Below are 27,979 nucleotides of genomic sequence, written 5' to 3' on the forward strand. Positions count from 1 at the left end.
TGGTAACCAATGAGCCAACCTGACGTCAATTCCCCCTATAACTGGCAGTCTCCCCTTCCCCAGGGCGAAGACTGCAGCCATGTACTGCCCGTCATCCACAACACACAGTGAGGTGTCGCTCCAGGACCTTGCTTCAGACATGTAAGATCCCACATCCATTAAACCACTGATGTCTCTGTCTTGGGCTCTGGGCTTTTTCCTCGGTCTTGAAGCTGGGCACGCACAGGCCTTGTAGGCCTGCGGGGTAGCAGCCCAACAGGGTCGTTTTACTACATGCATTTTAAAAAAACATTTTTTATTTTATCTATTTGTGGCCGTGCTGGGTCTTTGTTGCTATGCACTTTCTCTAGTTGTATCAAGCGGGGGCTACTCTCTAGTTGCCATGTGTGGACTTCTCATTGCGGTGGCTCCTCTTTTGTGGCGTGTGGGCTCTAGAATGCACAGGCTCAGTAGTTGTGGTGCGCGGGATTATTTGCCCCATGGCATGTGGAATCTTCTCAGAACAGGGATTGAACCTGTGTGCCCTGCATTGGCAGATTCTTAACTACAGGACCACCAGGGAAGTCCCCTACTCTATGCATTTTAACAAACATTTATTTGTTCATTCAGCAAATGTTTGTTGTGCCAGTCATTCTTGGAGGCACTTAGGATTCAGCAGTGAACAAAATAAACATGGTCCCTTCCCTCTGAGGGAGGGTGAAGGTAGAGAGTGTAAAATATCAACAAAGCTAGACTTTAAAGCTAGACAGCAAAGCTAGACAGAGGATGAGATGGTTGGATGGCATCACCAACTCCATAGATATGAGTTTTGAGCAAGCTCCGGAAGTTGGTGATGGACAGGGAAGCTTGGCATGCTGCAGTCGGACATGACTGAGTGACTGAACTGAACTGAGACTCTAAAGCAGTGAAAACAGATTTTGTTTAGTAAGTACTGACAGTAGGGGAAAAAGCTGGACTCCATTCCGATTTGTGCAGGGTGTTTTAAAGGGAGAATGAGAGAGGGAGAGGAGGAACAAGCAGGGGCTCAAGTAGAGTGAGGGAAGTGAAAAATTTTAGAAATACAGTTGGTCAGTGTAAGAGCGATTATGTTACTCAAAAACTGGGTTTGCTTCCTGGTGGGTGTCGAGCCAAAAGATACAACCGAGGCAAAGAGCGGGAGAAAGAAGGATTTATTATTACTTGAAGCAAGTAAGGAAAACAGTGGGGATTTTCCCCAAAGCAGTGTCTCCCTGAACAGCAAAATTGGGGAAGTTTTAAGCCGAGGGTAAATAAATATTCTATTAGGAGATTGCGTGGTGTGTGTATATCCATGGCAGGGTTGGGGTGGGGGGAGCTTGAGCAGTGGAAAATTCAGCATAGAACTGGGGCAAAAGTTGTCAGAGTCCAAGCTATAGTTGAAGCCATGATGGTCAGCAAAGGTCAACATCATCATCCCTTAGGTTCCAGTTGATCTGGTGATTGAGTGCTGGAGGTAGGTTTAAATTCTGCAAAACAGCTCAAGAAAGTGCTTCAGGCTAATCTTTACCTTTGAAACAGAACTGAGAGTCTTTACAGCTGATTCATTATCTTTGCTATTATTACTTCTCTTTCCTGACAACAGTTGTTTGTTCTTTTGTTTCCTTAAGATGTGTTCAAGGGCACATCTTCAAGGGCAATCATTGTGTCCAGGCTTAGATCACGAAATGGCTTAGGCCTAAAATGGCTTCTCTCTCTCTTTTTAAAATTGAAGTATAGTTGATTTACAACGTTGTGTTAGTTTCTGGTGTACAGCATAGTTATTCAGTTATATATATATATATATATATATATATATATATATATATATATATGGCATATTCTTTTCTATTATGGTTTACTACAGAATATTGGCTATAGCTCTCTGTGCCATACAGTAGGACCTTGTTGTTTATCCATCCTATGTATAATAGGTTGCTTTCACTAATCCCGAACTCCTAGTCCTTCTTTTCCCTACCTCTCCTCCCGCTTGGCAACTATAAGTCTGTTTTCTAAGTCTGTGAGTCTGTTTCTGTTTCGTAGATAAGCTCATTTGTGTCATATTTTAGATTCCACATATAAGTGATATCATATGGTATTTGTCTTTCTCTTTCTCTCTCTCTCTCTCTCTTTTTTTTGGCATGCCTTGCGGCTTTTGGGATCTTCGTTCTCAGACCAAGGAACCGGGCTCCAGCGGTGAAAGTGCTGAGTCCTAACCACTGGTCCAGCAGATAATTCCCTTCTTTCTCTTTCTTGATATACTTCACTTAATATGATAATCTCTAGGTCCATCCATGTTTCTGCAAGTGGCATTATTTCATTCTTTTTTATGACTGAATAATATTACATTGTATACATTTACTACATCTTTGTCCATTCATATATCGATGGACATTTAGGTTGCTTCCATGTCTTGGCTATTGTAAATAGTGCTACTTTCTCTGAATATATGTCTGGGAGTGGAATTACTGGATCATAGGACAACTCTTTTTAGTTTTTAGACTGAAAGCAGGTTTATTCAGGGAGATACATACTCTATTGACAGAGTAGGCCATTTGAGAAGGTAAGAGACCTTTTTAGTTTTTTAAGAAAACTCCATACTATTTTCCATAGTGGCTGCACAAATTTACATTCCCACCAACAGTGCAGGAGAGTTCCCTTTTCTCCACACCCTTTCCAGCATTTGTTATTTGTAGACTTTTTAATGGTGGCCATTCTGACTGGTGTGATAAAATGGCTTCTCTTATGTCAAAAAGCTGTATCTGGTTCTTTTCTTCTGGGGAGGCCCCTACCCTATTGGCTTACAATTAGGCCAGCTGTGTCTGTTAGCTGGCAATTATTGAAGTTAGGATTATTCTATCCTCTCATAGTTACTGGGAAGGAAACGGAGGCCCTATCCTTCCTTGATTATATTTCAAAGGACTGGCTCTCAGGACCTTGAGAAAGATGTTTCTGAGTCCTAGGAGATATATGTATATACATAAACGTATATGTATATATATGGGCTTCAGTGGTAAAGAACCTGCCTGTCAATGCAGGAGACATAAGAGACTCAGGTTCGATCCCTGGGTCAGGAAGATTCCCCTGGAGGCGGGCATGGTAACCCACTCCAGTATTCTTGTCTGGAGAATCCCATGGACAGAGGAACTTGGCAGGCTACAGTCCATAGGGTCCCAAAGAGTACATCTCAAAGAGACAGAGGAATTCACAATGAAAGAGACAGAGGAATTCACAATTGTAAGCCCTTTTTAGTAAATGCTGTAAGAGAGATCAGCGGCCTGTCATCAGGTGTTGGCTAGAACAAATGGTAGCTTGTTTTGACAAACCCTGAACTTTTTCAGACAGGAACTTAAAAGGAGGCTATGTCATCCAGGCACCCAGCCTTAGGCTGTTAGAAAGTGAAGTGAAAGTGAAGTTGCTCAGTCGTGTCCAACTGTTTGTGACCCCATGGACTGTAGCCTACCAGGTTCCACCATCCATGGGATTTTCCAGGCAAGAATACCGGAGTGGGCTGCCATTTCCTTCTCCAGGAGATCTTCCCTCCCCAGGGATTGAACCCAGGTCTCCTGCATTGTAGGCAGACACTTTACCATCTGAGCCACCAGGGAAGGCTGTTAGAAGTCAGGCTAAAATTTGGGCAAGTCCCTTAGTACAGGGTTTGGGTGGGAGGGGTGGTGATACTTGAATGGAGTGTTCCCTGCAAAGAGATTTCACAGTTCTCTAGGGAGGTGGAATCAACAATAAACTTGTAAATAAGACTTTCAGGGGTTAGTGAGGGTACTGAAGGCCTGGGAGACTTGGAGAAAGGATTGGCTGTATTGGTGAACTGAAAACCCTGATGTGCAAAGGTTTGGGAAGTAAAGAAAGAAGTGGGAGCGGCAAGGCAGGAAGAGCAAGTGAAAAGCCCTGAGGCAGGACCAGGCTTCTCTCAGCCAGGGCCAGAGTAAAGGCCAGTGGCTTGCGAATGCAGATAACATGCAGTGAAAGCAGTGCAGGAAAGCAGGGGAGGGTGGGACAATTGAAGTCTGAGATCTTGGGGATAGTCACAAGCCAAATCACAAGTACTTATTTTATGTGTTAGCAGTACTGCCCTATAAAGTCATGAAAGTTTTCCCTGTACAGAAGACATCTTGTGCTGAGAGGGTGAGGATGGAGGATCATTTTTTTAACTGTCTCATTTTATTTATTTTAAAATTTTATTGAAATGTAGTTGGAGAAGGCAATGGCACCCCACTCCAGTACTCTTGTCTGGAAAATCCCATGGACGGAGGAGCCTGGTAGGCTCCAGTCCATGGGGTCGCTAAGAGTTGGGCACGACTGAGCGACTTAGCAGCAGCAGTTGATTTACAATATTGTATTTAGTTCCTGCTGTACAGCAAAGTGACTCAGTTATATATATATGCTGCTGCTGCTGTTGCTAAGTCACTTCAGTCGTGTCCGACTCTGTGCGACCCCATAGATGGTAGCCCACCAGGCTCCCCTGTCCCCGGGATTCTCCAGGCAAGAACACTGGAGTGGGTTGCCATTTCCTTTTCCAATGCATGAAAGTGAGAAGTGAAAGTGAAGTCGCTCAGTCGTGTCCGACCCTTAGCGACCGCATGGACTGCAGCCTACCAGGCTCCTCCATTTATGGGATTTTCCAGGCAAGAGTACTGGAGTGGCGTGCCATTGCCTTCTCCATATATATATGTGTGTGTGTGTATATATATATATATATATATATATATCATATTCTTTTCCATTATGGTTTATCACAGGATATTAAATACCATCCTATATAGTAGGACCTTGTTTTTTATCCGTCCTATGTATAATAGTTGGCATCTGCTAATCCCAAACTCCCATTCCTTCCCTCTCCTACCCACCTTCCCCTTGGCAACCACAAATCTGCTCTCTATATCTGTGAGTCTGTTTTTGTTTCATAAATATATTGATTTATATCATATTTTAGATTCCACATATAAATGATATCATATAGTATTTGTCTTTCTCTTTCTGACTTACTTTGCTTTGTATGATAATCTCTAGGTCCATCCATGTTGCTGCAAATGGCATGATTTCATTCTTTTTTATGGCTGAGTAATATTCCTGTGTGTGTGTGTGTGTGTGTACTGTATTCCATAGTGGCTGCACCAATTTACGTTCCTACCAACAGTGTAAGAGGGCTGCCTTCTCACTACACCCTCTCCAGCATTTGTTATTTGTAGACTTTTTAATAATGGCCATTCTAGCTGGTATGAGATGGTACCTCATTATAGTTTTGATTTGCATTTCTCTAATAATTAGTGATATTGAACATCTTTTCATGTGCCTAAAAAGCAGAGACATTACCGACAAAAGTCCATATAGTCAAAGCTATGGTTTTTCCAGTAGTAGCTGAGCAACCAAAGAATTGATGCTTTTGAACTGAGTGTTGGAGAAGACTCTTGAGAGCCCCTTGGACAGTAAGGAGATCAAACCAGTCAATCCTAAAGGAAATCAGTCCTGAATATTCATTGGAAGGACTGATGCTGAAGCTGAAGCTCCAATACTTTGGCCACCTGACGTGAAGAACTGACTTATTGAAAAAGACCCTGATGCTGGGAAAAATTGAAGGCAGGAGGAGAAGAGGATGATTGAGGATGAGATGGTTGGTTCAATGGACATGAGTTTGAGCAGGCCCCAGGAGTTGGTGATAGACAGTGAAGCCTGGTGTGCTGCAGTCCATGGGGTTGCAAAGAGTCGGACACGAGTGAGTGGCTTAACTGAACTGAATTGGCCATACGTGTGTCTTCTTTGCAGAAATGTCTATTTAGGTCTTCTGCCCATTTTTCAACTGGGTTATTTGTTTTTTGTGTGTGTTATTGAATTGTAGGGGCTGTTTGTGTATTTTGGAAATTAAGCCTTTGTCAGTTGCATCATTTGCAAATATTTTCTCCAAGTTCATAGAATGTATTTTTGTTTTGTTTATGACTTTCTTTGCTGTGCCAAAGCTTATAAATTTGATTAGGTCTCATTTGTTTGTTTTTGCTTTTATTTCTATTGCCTTGGGAGACTGACCTAAGGAAACCTTGGTATAATTTATGTCAGAGACTGTTTTGCCTATATTCTCTTCTAGGAGTTCTGTGGTGTCTTGTCTTATAAAGTCTTTAAGCCATTTTGAGTTTATTTTAGTATATAATGTGAAGGTGTATTATAGCTTCATTGATTTACATGTAGCTACCCAACTTCCCAACACCACTTGCTGAAGAGACGGTCTTCTCAGGATGAGGGATCCTAAAGTCAATCGTTTCTATGTTCACCTAGCTGTGCTGTGGATCTTGGTGCAAGGCTGTGCCAGCCAGGAGAGAGGGGGGCCTTTTCTTTGCTTTTTTGCCTTGCAGAATGTGGGATCTTAGTTCCCCCACCAGGGATTGAACCCTAGCCCCCTGCACTGGAAGCATGGAGTCTTAACCACCAGGGACCACCAGGGAAGTTCCAGGGGCCTTTTTCTAAAATCCACAGCCTAGCCACACTGAACCCAGAGGAGCTGCCTCTGCCCAGGAGGGCACCCGTGTCTGAATCAAATGAAAGTGCTACACGGGTGAACTGTAGCTTGTTTGCCAGGCCCGTGTTTTCCAAGTAGCAGATCAGTTCTGAGGTTGTTGAAAAAGCGGAGCAACTGTCTTAAAAAGCATTATAGGGACTTCCTTGGTGGTCCAGTGGCACTCCCATTGCAAGGGGCCTGGATTCCATCCCTGGTCAGGGAACTAGATCCCACATGCCACAACTAAGAGCTCACATGCCACAACTATAGATCCTGCAGTAAAAAAAGTAACGAGGATCAAAGACCTATGTGACCTGGCACAGCCAAATAAATAAATACATAATTAAAAAAAAAAGAGCACCATGAACTGTGATTTTGTTACCTTATTACAGAGCCCCTAGTGGCTGCACAGTGGAATTGTTCAACCCCTCTACAAGAAACTGCAGCGGCAACTCAACAAGGGAGAGGATGATAGTTGGGTAGCCACTGACACCTGAGGGTGACTTCATCCAAGTGAAGGAACCCTTATTCCCTCTTCCCCTTCAGGCTCTTCCTGGGTCTCTCCCATTCCTTTTGTTTTCTTCAAGGGAACATACTGAGCATTCATTACTTGGTGGAGTGCAGGCAAAAATGTCCTCAGCAACATGTCCAAAATCAGGTAGAGGAAACAGACAAGTTTTAAAAAAATTTATTGTTATTGATTTATACATCTCTATCTTACAAAAAGGATTTGAAGCAGCTGTCAATTCCAAGATATATCATTTCCTGACACTATACCAGGGCGGACAATAAAATTAAGCTAGGACAAGATGATGATAAAAATCCCTTTGATTTATTTTGCTTTAAAAGTGTTTGTATCTTGGAACTTTCCTGGTGGTCCCGTGGTTAACACAGATTCTATCCCTGGTTCGAGAACCAAGATCGCACATGGTGTGGGACAACTAAGCCCATATGCCACAAGTACTGAGCCTGCACTCTACAGCCTAAGAGCTGCTACTACTGAAGCCCGTGCACCTAGAGCCTATACTCTGCAGCAAGAGAAGCTATTGCAATGAGAAGCCCGCGACTAGAGAGTAGCCCCCGCTTGCTGTAACTAGAGAAAGCCCATGCACAGCAACAAACAGCCCGTGCACTGCAAGGAGGACTTAGTGCAGCCAAAAAAAGTTTATGTCTTTCTCTTGTATAGTTATTTTATCATCTTCTTTTCAAGTGTACAGAAAAGTAGAGAATAATATAAAACACTGCTACTTTTATCAAACCTTCACATTTTGTCATAGTGCTGACAAAATGCTTCACATTTTGTCAAACCTTCAAATTTGGTTTTTATTTTATTTTATTATTTTGGCCACACTGTGCAGCTTGTGCGATCTCAGTTTCTCAACCAGGAATTGAATCCAGACCATGGTAGTGAAAGCACGAATCCTAAACCCTGAACCACCAGAAATCTCCCCAGGTTGTGTGTGTGTGTGTATTTGGCTGCACTAGGTCTTCATTGCAGTGCTCCGGCTCTTCCTTGTGGTAGGAGGGCTTTCTCTAGTTGTGGTGCGTGGGCTTAGTTACCTTGTGGCATGTGGGATCTTAGTTCCCCGACCAGGGACTGAACCCATGCCCCGCTTCAGTGAAAGCACAGAGTCCTAACCACTGGATTGCCAGGGAATTCCTGATATGGTCTTGTATTGCATGAGTGGTATTAACACTGCATGGCCCTTATGCTGGTTGTGCAGCTCTAGATACTCCCTGCATCTCCACAGTGCTCTCCAGCACCCAAAGAACTTTCAGTTCAGTTCAGTCGCTCAGTTGTGTCCGACTCTTTGCAACCCCATGAATCGTAGCACGCCAGGCCTCCCTGTCCATCACCAACTCCCGGAGTTCACTCAAACTCAACGTCCATCGAGTCGGTGATGCCATCCAGCCATCACATCCTCTGTCGTCCCCTTCTCCTCCTGCCCCCAATCCCTCCCAGCATCAGAGTCTTTTCCAATGAGTCAACTCTTCGCATGAGGTGGCCAAAGTACTGGAGTTTCAGCTTTAGCATCATTCCTTCCAAAGAAGGGTCTGTTATTTCCTGTGCTCCTCACACAAGCCTCTTAAGAAGGCAGAACAAGTGGCATGATCCCCCATTCAACTCAAGAGGAAACAAACATCCAGAATGAAGGGCTAAGACCACAAAGGGGCAGAGACCCAGGCTCAATGTAGGCTTTCCCAGCTCAGGGCTGTTTCCACTACTCAGTTTCCATTCAGGTCATATCAAGGCAATAAATGTGAACAACTGGAGAACAAGCCAGTGCGAGTGAGAGAGGAGGAGCATGGAGACAGGGTATGAAGAAAGGGTAGGGTTGGGAGGAAAAAATAAAAGCAGAGCCAGGGGCGGGATCTGTATGGATTTAAATCTACCAGTGACTGTCAAGCTTGACAGCTCTTTGGGATCACCTGGGTAACTTCAAGAAGCACTGATGTCTGAGGCCCACCCCCAGAGATTCTAAAGTAACCGACCTGCCAGGCCTCCTGAGCAGCAGAATGTTGAAAAGCTCCCCAGCTGATTTTTGAATGTATAGCCTAGGTGAGGACCATTGACTAAGCAGAGCTATTTGTCAGGCAGTGAATTGGTTGAGGGGGCGGTACTCAAAGGCTGGCTTGTTAACCTTAATAAGATCTTAGACTTCAAAGCCTGGCTTGTAAATAAGGTATTGAGATCTTAGCCCTAGATCTAAGGGCTATGGACAAAAATGGGCTAAAATGAAAGGTGATAATCCAGTTTCCTCAGTGCTGTTCATACTAACCTTAAACTATTTTGTTCAGTTATCAGGGCTTTAACTTGAAGGGGAGACTAGCAATTTTCAGAATGAATACCAGTAAACCCCGACAGAGCAATAGAATTTGTCAAATATTCTCTAAGTACTTCCTTTGTGCAGGTTCTGTGCTATAGGGAAGTTAGAGAGATGGAAAAATCACAATCCTTGCCCTCCAGAAGCTCAGACTAACTGGCAACCCAGACAAATATATGACAACACCATGTGCTAAGTGTTAGAGATAAGTCCAAAGTGCGAGGGAATAGAGGGCAGAAAATACCTAACTCTACCTCAGGGGGACTAGCAGAGGGGCTCAGAGTAGGCTTCATAGGAGTGCTGTATGAGCTGGGTCTTGAAGGATGAGTAGTAGTTGGTTAAGGGTATGGTTGAGGCTGGGGGTTTGGAAGAGCATGTGCAGAGGCTCAGGCATAAGTGTGGCTTCAGAAGAACATGTAGTTTGGAATGATACAAGCACAGGGACTAAATATCTGTTGGAGAAGAACCTTACCCTGTAGGCAGCAGGGAATCATCAAAGGAGTGTGTGGAAAACAGCAAAGTCCTTATGGAGGACAGGGTATCTAAACTAGGTCCTGGAAGATGAGTAGTAATGGATGTGGGATGGAAAGGCTTCCCAAATCAGAGTGGGAGTGGGAGGGGGAATAATGTGGGCAAAAGTGCAGAGGCAGGAATGAGCCTGACATGTATCATGTGCATTGAGGGAATCAATAATCTGGTAAGTAAGTAAGTAAGTGAAGTCGCTCAGTCGTGTCTAACTCTTTGTGACCCCATGGACTGTAGCCTACCAGGCTCCTCTGTCCATGGGATTTTCCAGGCAATAGTACTGGAGTGGATTGCCATTTCCTTCTCCAGCATCTGGTAGGCATGATCAAAATTATCTGGAGTGCTGTTTAAAAATGTCAGTGCCTGGGCTCCACTAACCCCCTTCCGTAGAGACTCTGATATATATGGTCTCGGGAGTGGGGCCAGGCCTCAGTATTGGGGAAAAAGTCTCCCAGGTGATCCTAATTTGCGGCTAGACTTGAAAGCCACAGCTGTAAGGAAGTTGTTGGGGAGGTGGATCAGAAGGTAGGCTAGAGTCAGGCAAATTATGATGATAACTGAGCTAGGATTTATTGAATGTTAACTATGTGCCAGAGACTCCATTAATCCATTTAATCCTCATAACCCTATGAGGATAGGTACTGTTATCTTGTGTTGAGGTGAAGAAACAATAGTATCACCAAAGTCTTATACCAAAGTGTCAGGCAATCTGTCTTCAGAGCGTTTCCTAGAAGGACTTGTATTGCAGGACAAAGAACTTGGGTTTTCTTCAGTAACCATCTTTGTTAGTTTACTGTGTATCTGTCCAGAATATCTTTATGCATGTACAAGCAATTATGACTAGATATAACCCCCCCTTTCTTACACAAAATGTGGCGTACTCACTAGATACACTGTTTTGCATCTTGCTTTATTAACCATATATCCTGGAAATCTTTACAAATCAATACATAGAGAACTTCTTCATTTTTTTATACTTCCTGAGCATTCGTTTGTGTGTATGTACCATAATGTATTTATTCTTGGTTTGTCTTCAGTTTCTAATTATGAAAATGCTGTAATGAATAATCATATGTACATTTTGCATATTTTCAGAAATGTAATTACTGGGTCAAAAGGTATATGTGCATTTGTAATTTCAATGAATACTGCCAAGTTGTTCTCCATAGGTTTTATATTACTTTGCATTCCTACCTGCAGTACATAACAGTATGTAGGTGCATTTTTTTCATAAAGTTTTACTAATCATTTCAAAGGTCAGTAGAATTGAAAATTTTCTAGCAGGACTGATCAAGAGAAAAAAAGTGAAAATTAAAATTACTAACACCAGGAATAAAAATTAGGACATCACTACATATCCTACAGATATATGAAGGATAATAAGTAAATATAATAAACAAGTTGAGCAATTTGATATCTTACATAAAATGGGCAAGTTCTCTGAAAATAAAATGACTAAGAATGACATTAGAAGAAATAGATACTCTTAATTGTTCCATAACTGTTAAGAAATTGGATTCAACAACATTCCCCTACAAAAAACTCCAGGCCCAGATGACTTCACCAGTGAATGCTATCTAACCTCTAAGGAGGAAATATCAATTCTACATGCCTATTTACAGAAAATAGAGAATGAGGGGATATTTCTTATCTCATTTTATTTCAGCTTACCATGATCAAAACTTGACTGTCTATATCTTCTCATGTTCATTTGGAGAGCTTTGTTTCTCAAGGAATTTGCATATTTTCATCTAAATTGTGAAATTTATTTGCATAAATTGTTCATAGTTCTGTTTTTTGTTTTTAAAATTTTTTAATTGGTGGAAAATTGCTTTACAATGTTGTGTTGGATTCTGCTATACAACAACACAAATCAGTCATAATTATATATAAATACCCTCCCTGTTGATCCTCCCTCCCCTCCCCCAATCCCACCCCTCTAAGTCATCACAGAGTGCCAGGACAGGCTCCCTGTGTTATATAGCAACTTCCTACTCACTGTTTTACACTTGATAGTGTATAGATGTCAATGCTACTTTCTCAATTTGTCCCACCCTCACCTTCCCCCACTGTGTCCACTAGTTCGTTCTCTACTAGGTTCATTAGTACCATTTTTCTGTATATCAGTGCCATTTTCCACATATGTTATTAATATACAATACTTTTTTTTTCTCTTTCTAACTTACTTAACTCTGTATAAGAGGCTCTAGGTTCATATATTTCACTAGAACTGATATAAATTCATTCTTTTTTATGGCTGAGTTATATTCTGCTGTATATATATACCATATTTCTTTATCCATTCATCTGTTAATGGACATCTAGGTTCCTTCCATGTCCTGGCTATTGTATATATTGCTGCAATGAACACTGGGGTACATGTGTCTTTTAGAATTGTGGTTTTCTCAGGGTGTGTGACCAGTAGTGGGATTGCTGGGTCATATGGTAGATTTATTCCTAGTTTTTTAAGGAATCTCCATACTGTTTTCCATAATAGTATCAGTTTACATTCCCACCAAAAGTGCAGGAGGGCATTGTTGTTCAGTCCCTCAGTCATGTCCGACTGTTGTGACCCCATGAACTGTAGCATGCTAGGCCTCCCTGTCCTTCACAGTCTCCCAGAGCTTGCTCAAACTCATGTCTATTGAGTCAGTGATGCCATCCAACCATCTCATCTTCTGTCGCCCCCTTCTTCTCCTACCCTCAGTCTTTCCCAGCACCAAGGTCTTTTCCAGTGAGTCAGCTCTTCGCATCAGGTGGCCAAAGTATTGGATTTTCAGCTTCAGCATCAGTCCTGCCAGTGAATATTTAGGGTTGATTTCCTTTAGAATTGACTGGTTTGATCTCCTTGCAGTCCAGGGGATTATCAAGAGTCTTCTCTAGTACCACTGTTCAAAAGCATCAATTCTTTGGCACTCAACTTTCTTTATGGTCCAACTCTCACATCCATACATGACTACTGGCAAAACCATAGCTTTGACTATACAGACCTTTGTTGGCAAAGTGATGTCTTTGCTTTTGAATATGCTGTCTAGGTTTGTCATAGCTTTTCTTCCAAGGAGCAAATATCTTTTAATTTCATGGCTGCAGTCACCATCCCCATTGATTTTGGAGCCCAAGAAAATAAAGTCTAGCACCGTTTCCATTTTTCCCCCATCTATTTGCCATAAAGTGATGAGACTGGATGCCATGATCTTAGTTTTCTGAATGTTGAGTTTTAAGCCAGCTTTTTCACTCTCCTCTTTCACTTTTATCAAGAGGCTCTTTAGTTCCTCTTCACTTTCTGCCATTAGGGTGGTATCATCTGAATATCTGAGGTTATTGATATTTCTCCTGGCAATCTTGATTCCCACGTGTGCTTCATCCAGCCCTGCATTTCACATGATGTACTTTGCATAGGAGTTAAATGAGCAGGATGACAATATACAGCCTTGACACACTCCTTTCCCAATTTGGACCTTTCTGTTGTTCAACAACCAGTCTGTTGTTCCATGTCCAGTTCTAATTGTTGCTTCTTGACCTGCGTACACGTTTCTCAGGAGGCAAATAAGGCGGTCTGGTATTCCTATCTCTTTAAGAATTTTCTGCAGTTTGTTGTAATCTGTGTAATAACACAGTCAAAGGCTTTAGCATAGTCAATGAAGTAGAAGTAGATGTTTTTCTGGAATTCCCTTGCTTTTTCTATGAGCCAACAGATGTTGGAAATTCCCCTGTTTTAATACTTGCAATGTCTATAAGACCTGTAGTGATATCCTTGTTTTAAAAAAAATTTATTTGGGACTTCCTTGGTGGTACAGTGGTTAAGACTTTGCCTTCCAACTCAGGGGGTGTGGGTTCAATCCATGGTTGGAGAGCTAAGATCCTATGTGCCTTGCAGCCAAAAGACCAAATCATAAAAAGCAGAAACAATATTGTAATACATTCAATAAAGACTTTAAAAATGGTTCATATAAAATATATATCTATATCTATCTTAGGACTTCCCTGGTGGTCCAGTGGTTAAGAATCTGCCTTTCAATGTAGGGAACATGGGTTTGATCCCTGGTCCAGTAAGATTTCACATGCCAAGGAGCAACTAAGCCCATGTACCACAACCACTGAGCCCATGTGCCAGAACTACTGAAGCTCACACACCTAGAGCCTGTGCTCCACAAGAGAAGCCACCATGCTAAGAAGCCCATGCACTGCAATGAAGAGTAGCTCCCGCTCACCACAACTAGAGAAAGTTTGAGGGCAGCAACAAAGACCCAGCATGGCCAAAAATAAAAATATATGAATAAATAAATAAATAAATAAAAATTAAAAAAAACCCAAAGCAATAGCAAAAAGGAAAAAGAAGGAAGTACAGAAAACAAACACATAGGAAACAAATACATAAAAATATATATATATTAATAACCAAGAGTTGGTTGTTAGAAATATTATTTAAGAATTGATAAACACCTAGAAAAACTAATCAAGAATAAAGAGAGAATATACTAATAACAAATATCAGGAATAAAAAGGACATCACTACATGGGACTTCCCTGGCAGTCCAGTGGTTAAAATTACATGCTTCCAGTGCAGGGGCATGAGTTTGATCCCTAGATAGGGAACTGAGATCCTGCATGCCTTGTGGTATGGCCAAAAATAATAATAATAGATAGACAATTTTTTTAAGATTTAATTTTTAAAAGGTTTTAAAATTTATTTATTTATTTTTGGCTGTGCTGGGTCTTCATTGCTGTGTGTGGGCTTTCTCTAGCTGTGGCAAGCAGGGACTACTGACCAGGGATCAAACCCACGTCCCCTGCATTGGCAGGCCAATTTTTATTCATTGCCCCACCAGGGAAGTCCTGCCTTGGGTTTTATTTATTCCTCATGTTCTAGTTCCTTAAGATGAAATCTGAGGTTATTTAGCTTCAAGGTTTTCTTTTCCCTACATAGGCACCCAGGCTTATAAAAGTACAGCTTTGGCTGTATCTCCTGGTTTTGATATAATCTATGCTCATTATCATTCAGTTCTAATTTCTAACTTGATTTCTACATTGACCCATCTGTTATTTAGTGATGTACTACTTAATTTCCCAGGAGTTCTAGATGTTTGTCATCATATTGTTAGTTATGATATCATATATTTCTTTTTTAATATGTATTTCATTAAAAAAATAATTTTATTTATTTATTTTTGGACATGGTGGGTTTTCGTTGCTGTGCTGGCTTTTCTCTAGTTGCAGTGAGCAGGGGCCCCCCTCTACTTGTGGTGCACAGGCTTCTCATTGTGGTGGCTTCTCTTGCTGAGCACAGGCTCTAGGGCATGTGGGCTCAGTAGTTGCTGCTCCCAGATTCTAGAGCACAGGCTCAATTGATCCGTGGCATGTGGGATCTTCCTGGATCAGAAATCGAACCCATGTCTCCTGCGTTGGCAGGCAGATTCTTTACCACTGAGTCAACAGGGAAGTCCCTATTTGTTTCTTTATTTGGCTGGGCCATGTCTTCATTGTGGCATGTGGGGTCTTTTAGTTGTGGCATGTGAACTCTTTTTTTTTTTTTAATTGTTAACATGCACAAAGTTTATTTTGTATACATTTCTTATTTCCTCTGGCCTTGTCTTAACCTTCCATGGCATGCAAACTCTTAATTGTGGCAGGTGGGATCTTTAGTTGCTGCATATGAGATCTAGTTCCCTCAGTTCAGTTCAGTCACTCAGTCGTGTCCGACTCTTTGCGACCCCATGAATTGCAGCACGCCAGGCCTCCCTGTCCATCACCAACTCCTGGCTGACCAGGGGTCAAACCTGGGCCCTCTGGATTGGGAACACAGAGTCATAACCACTGGACCACCAGGGAAGTCCCAATACCACATATTTCTACTATTATGAGAGGATATGCTCTGAGATATTTCAGCAGTTTGAAATTTATTAAGCTTACTCTAAAACTCTGGATGTGATTAATTTTGATAAATGTTCTGTATGCATTTCAAAAAGTTTATTATGCTGTTATTGGCTGTAATGTCCTGTATATGTCAGTTATTAATAATTGTTCAGATCTTTTATATCCTTCCAGACTCATGTGGTAGAACTGGAGATGTTTGGGTCTAAGTTCTTATTTTTTATATCAAAGTATATTTGATATACTTTGCACAATATTATTTATATGTTTCAGGTACACAACATAGTTATTCAAAAATTTTAAAGATTTTATTCCATTTATAGTTATAATAAAAAATTGGCTATATTCTCTGTGCTGTACAATGTATCCTTGTAGCTTTTTTATTTTATACATAGCAGTTTGTACCTCTTAATCCCCTACCCCTCTCTTGTTGCCCCCTCTCTCCCGCCACTGGTAACCACTAGTTTGTTCTCTATATCTGTGAACCTGTTTTTTTTGCTATATTCACTAGTGGTTTTATTTTTTAGATTCCACATATAAATGATCTCATACAGTATTTGTCTTTCTCTGTCTGACTTTGTTTCACTTAGTATAATACCCTTCAAGTCCATTCTTGTTGCAGATGGCAGAATTTCATTCTTAATTATGATCGAGTAGTATATATATGCATCACATCTTTATCCATTCATCTTTGATGGACACTTAGATTGCTTCCATGTCTTGGCTATTGTAAATGATGCTATGAATATTGGGGCGCATGTATCTTTTCTAATTAGTGTTTTCATTTTTTTTTTTTTTTTCAGTTAAATACTCAGGAGTGGATTTGCTGGGTCATGTGATAGTTCTTTTTTTTTTTTTGGCTGTGCTGGGTCTTTGTTGCTGCACTTGAGCTTTCTCTAGTTGTGACGAGTAGGGGCTGCTCTCTAAGTTTCAGTGCGAGGGCTTCTTATTGTGGTGGTTTCTCTTGTTATGTAGATTAGGAATCTGGGCTTCAGTAGTTGAAGCTCATGAGTTCTAGAGTGCGGGCTCAATAGTTGTGGCACAGGGGCTTAGTTGCTCCACAGCATGCGGGATCTTCCTGGACCAGAGCTCATAGTGGTGTCCCCTGCATTGCAAGGTGAATTCTTAACCATTGGACCACCAGGGAAGCCTATTTTTGTTTTTTTTTTTTTGAGAAACCCCCATACTATTTTCCCTAGTGGCTGCACCAATTTATATTCCCAACAACAGTATACAAGGTTTCCTTTTTCTCTACATCCTAACCAACATTTGTTATTTATAGACTTTTTCAGTGATAGCCATTCTGCAGGTGTGAGGTGAAATCTTATTGTGATTTTGATTTGTATTTCTCTGATTAACGATGTTGAGAATCTTTTCATGTTTTGGAATGCACTCTTACTTCCAGAGTACCTGATACTATTGATTTCAGAGTCATTTGGGGATTCCACTTTTAATATCATGCTGATTTTTATCCTCCCAACTGCTAGTATATGATTTTGATTTCTCTGTTCTGCTATTACCACTCATCCATATGCCTCCTATATACCAAAATACATTCCAGAATTTTCTTCCCCAATTCTTGTCCTCATGGGTTGATGTCTTTTATTTTGAAGGCACAATTTGAAGAATTACTTAAATTTGGAATAGGTGATATGCATTTACTTAAAAAATGAAGATTAACAGGTGTGCAGTGAAAAGCTTCCTGCCATCGCTGTCCATCTACCTAGTATCCACCCTCCCCCCACGTTGTTGTTCAGTCACTAAGTCGTGTCCGACTCTTTGCAACCCCATGGACTGGTAACATTATTCTTTTTTTTTTGGTCACGAGGCTTATGGAATCTTAATTCTTTCACCAGGAATTGAACCCCAGGCCATCAGCAATGAAAGTGTGGAGTTCTAACCACTGGACTGCCAGAGAATCCCTTAAAATTATTCTTTATTAATAATATTCTAGTGTTTTCATTCTCTTTCCCCCACTCAACTCTCTGTATCTCATAGAGATTTTAAAAAATTTATTAATAGAACTTGTCATCCATACACAAAAATAAAGAATAATTCTGAAAGGAGGAACAGTTTGAGTCTTATGAACTGTCAAAACAACCACACTGGAAATTCTGGGAACAGAATCCAATGTGAGCAGGAAGAACATAGAGTTAAAAGAAAAGAAGGTCCAGATAAAAGTGAAAGAGTAGAATAGAAACCCCAAGATCTCAGAGACCAAGTTCCCACAGTTTTGAGCTCTTTACAAAAACAGAAGAGGGAGCTATAAAGCCATGAAGTTAAAAAAGCAATCCTGAACCATGCTTCCTTTCTAAACATTCAAGAAAATTGATTTTATATAAAAGAGGGGAAGTCAAATCTCATATAACATTATTACAAGAAAAAAGAGGATAAGGAGCAGAGTAACATCCCTATGGATAATAAGAAAATGTCAGAAAGACAAACAAAACCAATGAAACTTCCATCCTAGTATTTCCAAATGAACTAAGAGTTTAATAAATGATATAAGATATGAAAGAGCAGCTTAAATTAGAATGAGAAAAATCCAAAAATGAAGTAATAGAATTAAAGAATTAGAAATAACTAAGACTCATTTCAGAAACAAAGACTAAACTAGAAGGAACATAATAAACACAACAGATAATGGCTTAAGAAAAATAGATGAAAAGGAGGAAAGCTTTTAAGATTAAAAAAAAAATGAAAAGAGGGGCTTCCCTAGTGGCTCAGTGGTAAAGTATCTACTTACACAGGAGACACAGGTTCAATCCCTGATCCTGGAAGATCCCACACGCTGTGAAGCAACTAAGCCGGTGCATCACAGCTATTGAGCCTGTGCTCTAGAGCCCAGGAGCCACAACCACTGAGCCCACATGCCGTTACTACTGAAGCCCTCACACCCTAGAGCCTGTGCTCTGCAACAAAAGAAGCCACCACAATGAGAAGCCTGCACACTGCAACTAGGGAGTAGGACTCACTCTCTGCAACTAGAGAAAGCCCCACACAGCAGTGAAAACCCAGCACAGCCAAAAATACATAAATAAAATAGTTTAAAAAGAGAGAGAGAAAATGTTCTTAAAAAGATAAGTGAAAAGACTTCTGGTTTCAACTTGGACACATAAGGAACTGAAGAAAAGTAACTCCTATCCTTCAACAGGAAAGAAGTTAGACAGAGAGCAAATTAATGATAGCATGAACTCATCAGAGAACTGAGATCACAGGACAGATGGTCATCCTGAAATCTGGGGGAAAAAACCCGAAAAACTAGTGCCTGCAAGGAGCGCAGAACCAGAGCATTTGCTCATCTGGGGCAGAAGCCACCGGATGCTATATGAGCTGAGAGGAATGTTAACTAGAAATTTTGACAGATTGCTGGAGGCTGAGTGCAGGCTAGAGAGTGTGAAGCTTCTGGGGGTTGCAGGGCAGGTTTTTACTCCAGGAACCCCACCAAGCTCTCACAGTAAGGATATGGGAGAATCTGGAGAAAGTTCCCTCTCTGGCCCCATGGCGGGAGGAGGGAGACAGCAGCCACAATACCAGACCACCTACACTGTCACCTTTTCTGCAGGGGGCAGAGTAATGCTTCTAGGCTGGCTGAGGGACAGCATCGTATCTTAGTTTTTTGGGGATCTGTGTCCTAGGCTGCGGAGTCCATGAACTGTTTGGGGCTCTGCTTCCCAGTATGTGAAGACTTTGAGTACTTTGGTCTATGTTTCCAGGGTGTGCGCATGCTTAGTCACTGAGTCATGGCTGACTCTGTGACCCCATGGACTGTAGCCCACCAGGCTCCTCTGTCCATGGGGATTCTCCAGACAAGAATACTGGAGTGGGTTGCCATTCCTTTCTCCAGGGGATCTTCCTGACCCAGAGATCGAACCCAGGTCTCCTGCATTGCAGGAAGATTCTTTACCACTGAGCCACCTGGGAAGCCCGTTTGGGAGTTTCTGACCCACAGTCTGAGGTTCTAAGATGTTTGGGAGTCTGTGTCACATGGATGTGAGGTCACTGAGATATTTGTGTTTCTTTGTCTCAGGCTGTGACTTCCTTTGGCTGTTTGGGGGTCTGTATGTGAGAGTGTGTGGTCTCTAAGCTGTATCTCAGGCTGTGAAGCTTCTGAATCCTTTGTGGTTCTACTTCTCAATGTGTACCTCTCACACTTCTGAGCGCGTGCAAGTCTCTGAGCTGATTTGTATTTGACCGTGGCATGAGTTGTCTGAAATCTTTGTGGGTCCATTACCATGGTTGTGAGGTGTTTGATATTTTGAGGGTTGGCATCCCTGACTATTAACATCTCTGAATTTTTGAGGTTTTCTCCTTAATTGAGGCCACATTGCTGTTCTAAGGTATGTCTAGCCATGTGCCAGGTTTCTGAGGTGATTTAGCAACTGTCCGAAATGTGAGATCAATAAGCTTTCTTAAAAAAGATTTTTTTTTTTTAATGTAACATTGTTCTTTTTTTTTTTTGGCTGTGCTGGATCTTGGTTGCAGCACTTGGGATCTCTAGTTGCAGCATGTGGGATCTAGTTCCCTGACCAGTGATTGGACCCAGGCCCCCTGCATTGGGAGCATGGAGTGTTAGCCACTGAACCACCATGGAAATCCCATCAGTAAACTTTTTAATGTCTCTTTGCAGAATGTTAAATGTACAAGTAATTTTGGGAATCTTGTCTTCCAAGTTGTGAAATCTCAAAGGCTGATGGGGACATTTTATCATATGGTGATACTAGGTGCTTAGGGGTTCTGTGTCCCAGGGTGTGAGGTGTCTGAGCTGCTTGAGAGTCTTTGTCTATGTCATGATATCTTTATAGTTTAGTATGTTGAGTCTCTATCCATGGTGTGGGGTATCTGAGTTACTTGGGTCTTTGTTCCACAGAGTGAAATCTCTTAGCTCTTCTCGGTCCCATGGTGTAAGGTCTCTGGGCTTTTGGGAGATCTGTGTCCAAAGTACGAGGTTTCTAAGCTGTCTCATGTCCTATTTTCTTTTTTTTTTTTTCTTGGCCATGCTGTGTGGCACGCGAGATCTTAGTTCCATGACAAGGGATCAAACCCATGCCCCTGCGGTAGAAATATGTGATCTTAACTCCTCTTCCACCAGGTGTCCTGTTTTCTCGGTTGTGCATTCTTTTAAGCTGATTTACCCACTTTCTCCCTGAGTTTGAGGCCTCTGAGCCCTTTGTGGTTTTGCTGTCCAGGGTATGGGGACTGCCAACCTTCGTGAGACTTTTCCCTGATGGTGAGGTTTTGATATTCTATGGGTCTGTATCCCTAAGTATGGAGGCTTTGGCATTTTAAGGTTTGCATTGCTGGTTTTTGTTTGGATGTATGTTTCAGGGCTCTGAGCTGAGGTAATTTAGTTCCCGTGTCCAGAATGTGAGGTCACTCAGCTGTCTGGGTTTCTGTTCAAGATGATAGCACCCAGGCAATTTGTGGGTAGATATCCTTGGACGTGTAGCATCTACAGTTGTTTGGGGGATTTTTTTGTAGAATGAGCTGTCTCTCCTCTGTTTGGGATCAGTTTGTAGGATGTGCTGTTTCTGAACTCTTTCTAGGGCTGTGTCTCTGGGTGTTAAGTTCTCTATGATGCTTTTGTGGAGATGGACCATGTATTGAGGATCTTTGAGCTGATTTAAGTTTTCTGTCTTAGGATCTGATGTTTCCATTCTTTCAGGGTTTCTGTGTCACAAGGTATAAGGTTACAAATCTATTTAGGATTCTGTGTCCATGGTATGAGATGTGTAGCTTTCTGGGGGTCTGTGCCCACCACGTGTGGCCTATGAGCTTTTGGAGGATTTGTGATTAAGGATGTATAGTTTCTAAGGTGTTTGGGATCTGGTGTGGGATACCTCTGAGCTCTTTAAGGGTTTGTGTCTGATGTGTGAGGTGTCAGACATGATTGGGGTCTCTGAGGTTTGAGCAGGTCTGTGTCAGGGTTGTAGGTCTCAGAACTTTTGGGGGGTTATGTGTCTAATGTATGAGGTATCTAAGTTGTTTACTGGTCTGTTCTGGAGGATGAGGTCTGTGTTATTGGTGGTCTGTGCCTCAGGTTGTAAAATTTCTATACTCTTGGAGGGTCTTTATCCCAGGGTGTAAGGTACCTGGGGGGTTACAGGGTTATGAATTTGGGGGTTCAGTCCATGTGGGAGGTAGCTGAGATTTTCATGGATCTTTGCCAGGATTTGAAGTCATAATGATTTTGAGGGGGGGGTGGTGTTTTCATGGTGACTTGTCTCTGATATGCTTTGGTGTCTATATTCATGGGTGCAAAGTCTTTAAGATGTTTCAGTGTCTGTTTTTAGGGTATGATGATTGCTGACAGAAGTCTATATAGTCCATCTATGGTTTTTCCAGTAGTCATGTATGGATGTGAGAGTTGGACCAAAGAATTGATGCTTTTGAACTGTGGTCTTGGAAAAGACTCTTGAGAGTCCCATTGGACTGCAAGGAGATCAAACCAGTCAATCCTAAATGAAATCAATTCTGAATATTCATTGGAAGGACAGATGCTGAAGATCCAATGCTTTGGCCACATGATGTGAAGAGCCAACTCATTAGAAAAGATCCTGATGCTGGGAAAGATTGAATGCAGGAGGGGAAGGGGATGACAGAGGATGAGATGGTTGGATGGCATCACTGACTCAATGGACATGAGTTTGAGCCATCTCTGGGAGATGGTGAAGGACAGGGAAGCCTGGCATGCTGCAGTCCATGGGGTCACAAAGTCGGACACAACTGAGTGATTGAACAATAACAACAAATGATTGGTTTGGGTACTAGAGAGAATGAGCTGAAGCAATGGGAAGAAATTGTCTGAGAGTGGGATACATGAACTTAATATTATACATGTTCCACTTTGGGTGATGATGTCAAGGTTATTTCTGTGGGAGTGAGTGAGGAACTGAGTAGATCACTGGAGGAGAGGAGGTCAAGGAAGGGAGGGCAGGTCTCTGTGCAGAGGTGGAAGGGTCATTTAAACAGAAATCAAATCAGCAAGGTTCAAGGTATTGGAGACAGGGATAGTAATCTAGGAACTAAAGTTCTAGAGAAATGAAAGTTGGTAGATGACTTCAACCAAATTGGGACTCTTATAACATTAGCATTAAAACTGAAGGGTTTTAAGGGGGGAGCTATGAAATCATGTATCTGAAACTTTTGAAAATAGAGTACCTGAAGAACTATGGACAGAGGTTCGTGACATTGCACAGGAGGTGGTAACCAAGACCATACCCAAGAAAAAGAAATGCAAAAAGGCAAAATGGCTCTCTGAGGAGGCCTTACAAATAGCTGAGGAAAGAAAAGAAGTGAAAGGCAAAGGAGAAAAGGAAAGATATACCCATATGAATGCAGAGTTCCAAAGAATAGCAAGGAGAGATAAGAAAGCCTTCCTCAGTGATCAATGCAAAGAAATAAAAGAAAACAACTGAATGGGAAAGACTAGAGATGTCCTCAAGAAAATTACAGATTCCAAGGGAACATTTCATGGAAAGATGGGCACAATAAGGGACAAAAATGGTATGCACCTAACAGAAGCAGAAGATATTAAGAAGAGGTGGCAAGAATACACAGAAGAACTATGCAAAAAAGGTCTTAATAACCCAGATAACCACGATGGTGTGATCACTCACCTAGAGCCAGACATCCTGGAGTGTGAAGTCAAGTGGGCCTTAGGAAGCATCACTACAAATAAAGCTAGTGAAGGTGATGGAATCCCAGCTGAGCTATTTCAAGTCCTAAAAGATGATGCTGTGAAAGTGCTGCACTCAATATGCCAGCAAATTTGGAAAACTCAGCAGTGGCCACAGGACTGGAAAAGATCAGTTTTCATTCCAATCCCAAAGAAAGGCAATGCCAAAGACTGCTCAAGATCAGATCAGATCAGATCAGTCGCTCAGTCGTGTCCAACTCTTTGCGACCCCATGAATCACAGCACGCCAGGCCTCCCTGTCCATCACCAACTCCCGGAATTCACTCAGACTCACGTCCATCGAGTCAGTGATGCCATCCAGCCATCTCATCCTCTGTCGTCCCCTTCTCCTCTTGCCCCCAATCCCTCCCAGCATCAGAGTCTTTTCCAATGAATCAACTCTTCGCATGAGGTGGCCAAAATACTGGAGTTTCAGCTTTAGCATCATTCCTTCCAAAGAAATCCCAGGGCTGATCTCCTTCAGAATAGACTGGTTGGATCTCCTTGCAGTCCAAGGGACTCTCAAGAGTCTTCTCCAACACCACAGTTCAAAAGCATCAATTCTTCGGTGCTCAGCCTTCTTCACAGTCCAACTCTCACATCCATACATGACCACAGGAAAAACCATAGCCTTGACTAGACGGAACTTTGTTGGCAAAGTAATGTCTCTGCTTTTGAATATGCTATCTAGGTTGGTCATAACTTTCCTTCCAAGGAGTAAGTGTCTTTTAATTTCATGGCTGCAGTCACCATCTGCAGTGATTTTGGAGCCCAGAAAAATAAAGTCTGCCACTGTTTCCACTGTTTCCCCATCTATTTCCCATGAAGTGATGGGACCGGATGCCATGATCTTCGTTTTCTGAATGTTGAGCTTTAGGCCAACTTTTTCACTCTCCACTTTCACTTTCATCAAGAGGCTCTTTAGTTTCTCTTCAATTTCTGCCATAAGGGTAGTGTCATCTGCATATCTGAGGTTATTGATATTTCTCCCGGCAATCTTGGTTCCAGCTTGTGCTTCTTCCAGTCCAGCGTTTCTCATGATGTACTCTGCATATAAGTTAAATAAGCAGGGTGACAATATACAGCCTTGACGAACTCCTTTTCCTATTTGGAACCAGTCTGTTGTTCCATGTCCAGTTCTAACTGTTGCTTCCTGACCTGCATACAGATTTCTCAAGAGGCAGGTCAGGTGGTCTGGTATTCCCATCTCTTTCAGAATTTTCCACAGTTTATTGCGAGCCACACAGTCAAAGGCTTTGGCATAGTCAATAAAGCAGAAATAGATGTTTTTCTGGAACTCTCTTGCTTTTTCCATGATCCAGCAGATGTTGGCAATTTGATCTCTGGTTCCTCTGCCTTTTCTAAAACCAGCTTGAACATCTGGAAGTTCACGGTTCACATATTGCTGAAGCCTGGCTTGGAGAATTTTGAGCATTACTTTACTAGCGTGTGTGATGAGTGCAATAGTGCAGTAGTTTGAGCATTCTTTGGCATTGCCTTTCTTTGGGATTGGAATGAAAACTGAGCTTTCCAGTCCTGTGGCCACTGCTGAGTTTTCCAAATTTGGTGGCATATTGAGTGCAGCACTTTCACAGCATCATCGTTTAGGACTTGAAATAGCTCAACTGGAATTCCATCACCTCCACTAGCTTTGTTCATAGTGATGCTCTCTAAGGCCCACTTGACTTCACATTCCAGGATGTATGGCTCTAGGTGAGTGATCACACCATCGTGATTATCCGGGTCGTGAAGATCTTTTTTGTACAGTTCTTCTGTGTATTCTGGCCACCTCTTCTTAATACCTTCTGCTTCTGTTAGGTCCATACCATTTCTGTCCTTTATCGAGCCCATCTTTGCATGAAATGTCCCCTTGGTATCTCTGATTTTCTTGAAGAGGTCCCTAGTCTTTCCCATTCTGTTATTTTCCTCTATTCCTTTGCACTGATCACTGAGGAAGGCTTTCTTATCTCTTCTTGCTATTCTTTGGAACTCTGCATTCAGATGCTTATATCTTTCCTTTTCTCCTTTGCTTTTTGCTTCTCTTCTTTTCATAGCTATTTGTAAGGCCTCCTCAGACAGCCATTTTGCTTTTTTCATTTCTTTTCCATGGGGATGGTCTTGATCCCTGTCTTCTGTACAATGTCACGAACCTCATTCCATAGTTTATCAGGCACTCTATCAGATCTAGGCCCTAAAGGTCCGATGCTGTAAAGAGCAATATAGCATAGGAACCTGGAATGTCATGTCCATGAATCAAGGCAAATTGGAAGTGGTCAAACGAGATGGCAAGAGTGAATGTCGACATTCTAGGAATCAGCGAATTCAAATGGACTGGAATGGGTGAATTTAACTCAGATGACCATTATATCTACTACTGCGGGCAGGAATCCCTCAGAAGAAATGGAGTAGCCATCATGGTCAACAAAAGAGTCCGAAATGCAGTACTTGGATGCAATCTCAAAAACGACAGAATGATCTCTGTTCGTTTCCAAGGCAAACCATTCAATATCACAGTAATCCAAGTCTATGCCCCAACCAGTAACGCTGAAGAAGCTGAAGTTGAACGGTTCTATGAAGACCTACAAGATCTTTTAGAACTAACACCCAAAAAAGATGTCCTTTTCATTATAGGGGACTGGAATGCAAAAGTAGGAAGTCAAGAAACACCTGGAGTAACAGGCAAATTTGGCCTTGGAATACGGAATGAAGCAGGGCAAAGACTAATAGAGTTTTGCCAAGAAAATGCACTGGTCATAACAAACACCCTCTTCCAACAACACAAGAGAAGACTCTACACATGGCCATCACCAGATGGTCAACACCAAAATCAGATTGATTATATTCTTTGCAGCCAAAGATGGAGAAGCTCTATATACTCAGCAAAAACAAGACCAGGAGCTGACTGTGGCTCAGACCATGAACTCCTTAGTGCCAAATTCAGTCTTAAATTGAAGAAAGTAGGGAAAACCACTAGACCATTCAGGTATGACCTAAATCAAATTGGAGGCTAATTACTTTACAATATTGTAGTGGTTTTTGCCATACATTGACATGAATCAGCCATGGATGTTTATGTGTGCTCCATCCTGAACCCTCCTCCAACCTCCCTCCCCATCCCATCCCTCAGGGTTGTCCCAGTGCACCGGCTTTGAGTGCCCTGTTTCATGCATTGAACTTGGACTGGTGATCTATTTCACATATGGTAATATACGTGTTTCTGGAGAAAGCAATGGCACCCCATTCCAGTACTCTTTCCTGGCAAATCCCATGGACAGAGGAGCCTGGTAGGCTGTAGTCCATGGGGTCACTAAGAGTCGGACACGACTGAGTAACTTCACTTTCACTTTTCACTTTCATGCATTGGAGAAGGAAATGGCAACCCACCCCAGTGTTCTTGCCTGGAGAATCCCAGGGATGGGGGAGCCTGGTGGGCTGCCGTCTATGGGGTCGCACAGAGTCAGACACGACTGAAGTGACCTAACAGTAACAATATACATGTTTCAATGCTATTCTCTCAAATCATCCCACCCTCACCTTCTCCCACAGAGTCCAAAAATCTGTTCTTTATACCTGTGTTTCTTTTGCGGTCTTGCATATAGGGTCATTGTTACAATCTTTCTAAATTCCATATATATGCATTAGTATACTGTATAGGTGTTTTTCTCTCTGACTTACTTCACTTTGTATAATAAGCTCCAGTTTCATCCACCTCACTAGAACTGATTTAAATGTGTTCTTTTCAATGGCTGATTAATATTCCATTGTGTATATGTACCACAGCTTTCTTATCCATTCATCTGCCAATGGACATCTAGGTTGCTTCCACATCCTAGTTATTGTAAACTGTGCTGCGATGAACATTGGGGTACACGTGTCTCTTTCAATTCTGGTTTTCTTGATGTGTATGCCCAGCAGTGGGACTGCTGGGTCGTATGGCAGTTCTATTGACAGTTTTTTAAGGAATCTCCACACTGTTCTCCAATAGTGGCTTTACTAGTTGCATTCCCACCAACAGTCTAAGAGGGTTCCCTTTTCTCCACACCAGCATTTATTGTTTGTAGACTTTTTGATAGCAGCCATTCTGATGGGCATGAGATGGTACCTCATTGTGGTTTTGATTTGCATTTCTCTGATAATGAGTGATGTTGAGCATCTTTTCATGTGGTTGTTAGTCATCTGTATGTCTTCTTTGTAGAAATGTCTGTTTAGTTCTTTTTGATTTGGTCATTTATTTTTCTGGTATTGAGCTGCATGAGCTGTTTGTATATTTTTGAGATTAATTCTTTGTCAGTTGCTTCATTTACTATTATTTTCTCCCCTTCTGAAGGCTATCTTTTCACCTTGCTTATAATTTCCTTTGTTGTGCAAAAGCTTTTAAGTTTAATTAGGTACGATTTGTTTATTTTTGCTTTTATTTCCATTACTTTGGGAGGTGGATCATAGAGGATCCTGCTGTGATTTATGTCGGAGAGTGTTTTGCCTATGTTTTCCTCTAAGAGTTTTATAGTTTCTGGTCTTACATTTAGATCTTTAATCCATTTTGAGTTTATTTTTGTGTATGGTGTTAGAAAGTGTTCGTTT

General features: G+C 41.8%; 1 long non-coding RNA gene across 2 annotated transcripts in view; it reads left to right on the plus strand.

The window, feature by feature from the left end:
- LOC107132071 (uncharacterized) overlaps positions 1-27,979 on the plus strand; it is a 77,961-nt gene that overhangs the window by 2,023 nt on the left and 47,959 nt on the right. For both annotated transcript variants that reach the window (XR_009493571.1, XR_001495622.3), the window contains exon 2: positions 64-141. This is a non-coding gene — a long non-coding RNA (uncharacterized lncRNA). The remainder of the gene's footprint in view (positions 1-63; positions 142-27,979) is intronic.

The sequence above is a fragment of the Bos taurus genome, chromosome X (assembly GCF_002263795.3).
Source record: "Bos taurus isolate L1 Dominette 01449 registration number 42190680 breed Hereford chromosome X, ARS-UCD2.0, whole genome shotgun sequence".
Lineage (NCBI taxonomy): Eukaryota > Metazoa > Chordata > Mammalia > Artiodactyla > Bovidae > Bos > Bos taurus.